A 4,372-nucleotide genomic window follows, 5' to 3' on the forward strand; every position below is an offset into this window, starting at 1 on the left:
CCCTCGTAATTCGAACTGTTAAAACGTAGTATTTACATTTTGTCGAGTGAAGTAATAATTATAGATGACTTTAAGGGTAACTCTATCTGGTATCGTAATAATGTAAGTGAGAAACGGACAATGTTCAAGCCTTCAACTAAAATAGTTTGGAAATCTGAATACTACTCAATGTACACCGAATACTTAGTTGTAACCACGGATGATGTGAAATTTTCAGGTTTGCTGAAACTTATATCAAGAACCTCGAGAAAGTGATACAAAATCCCAACTAAACCATTCAAAAGTATATTGTTTAATCTATGGAGTTGATCAAGATCTTATCGATGATTTATAAAATGTAATCCGTATCTGATGTCTCATGATAAAAAGTCAACAGATACAATATTCTAAGAAAGAGTTTCGTGTTGCTGAGTACAGAAAACACCAAAAGTTAATGATATGATTATTATTATTAGCTTTAGTCATATGTTGAATTTCAGTTACAAGGTATAACACAATAAGACTAAACAACCGTCCGAGTGCTAGCAGGTTTTTTTACGGTGGTCTAGCTTCAACTGAATCATGATCTCAACTATATAAAATCTTAATTTAGTTTAAATGTAGCCTAGACTTTGATTATCAGACTGAAAATTTTTATCATATTTTCATTTTATGAGTAATAGTAATATATTTCAATAAAAAATTTTTACATTTATGTTTTTTATTCAATAATTCTACTTATTTACATTAAGTAGTAATACTGATGAAATTTTGTCAAGTTATTATTTCACCTATAAATTAATTTAAAATAACTAACATTTAAGATGAAAATTAATAAGTCGATATAATATGAAAATCACAATTTCAGTTTGTGTATACACAGTGTGAATACAATTAATGAGTAGTCACTAACGTTATTCTGCACTATAAACAAAATAAACAGTATGAAATATCATTTAGATTATTTATGATTTTATGCTATCTTATTTCGATAACAGTGTGGTGTGGGTTACTTATATCCACATGAGTAGTATAAAACGATGGTTTAGTATTGATTGTATTTTAGTAGAAGATCGATAAAGAAAGAACGGGAACAAAACGCGATTGGTATGAAAATACCTGAACAATAATAATTGGAGATGATGGACTGATATTTGCAGAAGAAACGTTCAAGGCTGAGACAATTGATTGATAGTTTGCAAATTAACTGTTTATTGTATAGTAGTCAGATTTTAGTGAGATATTCTGTAATTTGTGCTTAAATACATTCGATTGTTCCCACTCGTCTTCTTGTTCACTACAACACGTTTGAAAAATATAGACTATATATTAGAAGATCTACTTAAGTTTATTATTTTCAATGTTCATGATATGATGTTCATTTTATCATTATCATTAACATCTCCATTTAATCCTTTGCAAAGGAATTTGTAAGTATCATTACCAAGGTTTGATTTGATCATTTCAAATAAATGAAGTATTGGATAGATGATTGTAAATAAAAATAATATATTTGTAATATCCCAATGAATGGTAAATTTCTATCAAAAGAATGTTGTTGTTATTGTTGTTTTCATAAAAACAACCAAATTTACTAGTTTGATTTTATGAAGTGTAGTTATTAATTTGATTACAATTACACTTTATTGCATTACATTTAATTCAGTTAATCTAACTAACAGTCGATAACCCATATAAATAGATAGTACACTGAAAAAAAGATCATGAAAGTAATATGTTAAAAGTTTCAATTCACCAATAGATCACTGAATATACATGGTATCATGCAATTTCTATGATCAGTTTCAAATCATATTGTATTTTAATTCATGGACTTGAATTTAATTATCATAAAGTACAATAAATTTTTAATCTTAAATAAATTTACAACTTAAGTGTTTCAAATATACAACTGGATAACACACATCGTTGTATCTATTCATATTGAACGGTAAAGATATAACGATTAATATCGTCAAAGAGAAAACTAAAATGTAAATTATGTATTAGAATTTTAGCATTGAGATAATAAATAGTGTGAAACAATTGACATAAGTGAATGTAAAGGATTGGAATGACAAAAAGTTATCAATGATAACTATGCATATATATATATATATATTGGGATATTACAAATATATTATTTTTATTTACAATCATCTATCCAATACTTCATTTATTTGAAATGATCAAATCAAACCTTGGTAATGATACTTACAAATTCTTTTGCAAAGGATTAAATGGAGATGTTAATGATAATGATAAAATGAACATCATATCATGAACATTGAAAATAATAAGCTTAAGTAGATCTTCTAATATATAGTCTATATTTTTCAAACGTGTTGTAGTGAACAAGAAGACGAGTGGGAACAATCGAATGTATTTAAGCACAAATTACAGAATATCTCACTAAAATCTGACTACTATACAATAAACAGTTAATTTGCAAACTATCAATCAATTGTCTCAGCCTTGAACGTTTCTTCTGCAAATATCAGTCCATCATCTATATATCAGTTTTAAGATCCCTATAGAATATTCCTAAATGAACAATATTTGAGCGAACAATTGTTTTCAATAACTTCATCACCAGGCTCTACAGTTATAAGTCCATAATAATGATATTTTACAAAGGCAAAAATGAGGCATGTATTAATGAATTAGACAATGTTATATGTTAAAAATGGTGAACGTTTGCATATGTTACGACATATATACTTCAAAATTGTGTTGTTTGTGTATTAGAAAGGTCATTTAATAATAAAGGTCAAAATGACTTGCAATAAAGTGTCCAGTCACAATCAGTATAGTAATATAGGAAAAATGAAAATGCAAAAAAAACATGTGAATAAAATGCATAGTAGGAGAATTTTATCTTTTTGAGATAATGATGCTAAATAGTAATAGTAATATGATGGTTGTGTGAACATAATATGTAATAAAAGGGGTGTTATCAAGGTAATTACGATAAACGAATTGGGAATGATGGATGTGAAGATTAAGATAGAAGTGATCAAAAAAAGGAGGGAGAGAGGTTTATAATATTTAGTTTAGGTATCCGATGATCCAGTCATATGTCAAGGTAAGCATAGAGGCTGGATATATAAGATTGGTTTTCTGGAGTTGATCAAGATGGTTTCGGCTATGTAGAGTAACCGTAATCTAGCTCATTGAGGTAGATTTTTCGGAACTTGATATAAAACAGAGAAAGCTTCCTCTATTTTGATATGATGTTCACTATCCACTAAGTGAGAAAGGATGGTGCTGTTAATGGATGCAAACGTTCACCATTTTCAATATATAACATTGTCAAATTAATTAATGCATGCTGAATGGTCTCACCTCGAGGACATGTCATTATTATTAGGACTCGTGTTAGACCTGATGATGAAGTTATTGAAAAGATTGTTCGCTCGATATGTATATATATATAAGAACAGGCCAGAGATTATTGGGTATTAGAATCAAGGAAACATAAAGGATGGATGGTGCAATAGTTGAGTGGAGTTCAGAGACAGATAAGCAGCTGACGAGAAACCACGAAATATAATGAATTTATATTATTCTGTATCAATATTTGTTCTGCCTTTATTTAAGTAGTCAATATATTAGAGAAAATTTATTATGAGGAATATAAGATCATTGTATTCATGGAATGCTTTATAATAGCAAGTAATTATTTATAAGAATTTCCATAAAAATATACTACTATTTTTCATGTGATATAAAATGATAAATGTTTTCAGTCTTAATTTACTCTGTTAATAACCATGATTCTTTAATTTAGTATACAGGATTTGAATGTCATATCTAGAGGCTTGCGTCGGCCGGGATATCATATCTAGTTGCTATCTAATTAATAATTCATATTCGATAAATAATATTCTTTCACTATGTCAACATTCCTCTTTATATTAATAATTCACTTAGGTAACAAAATTATTTTTCCTTAATAGGTCATCATTAATTATAGTGATGACATAAATCTTGATTTGCTTGGCCTGCTTCGGTTTGGGCACCCGAGCAGTATCACAGCCCTCACACAAATCAAATAAGATTGGTGTGTCGCATATGTATCTGATGCCTCTTTGTACCAATATTTATGTGTGTAAATAAATAAAATGATTTGCTTGGTCTTTTCAAATAAGAAAATGATTAAATTGTACAATTTTCAACGGATATTTAAAATTTTGAAATGATTGACAAGGTATGTTGTATTCATTTGAATTAACTAAATATACACATATAGTCCAAGGTTAAATGAAACTGACAAATAACAATCAATAAAATTATATTTATTTATTTTTACGGATTCAAGTATGAACTACTGTGAAGTAATTCAAACTTCATTATAAACTTTAAACTATGTTTATACATCATAAATAATTAG

This window comes from Schistosoma mansoni, chromosome 2 (assembly GCF_000237925.1).
Source record: "Schistosoma mansoni strain Puerto Rico chromosome 2, complete genome".
Taxonomy (NCBI): Eukaryota; Metazoa; Platyhelminthes; class Trematoda; order Strigeidida; family Schistosomatidae; genus Schistosoma; species Schistosoma mansoni.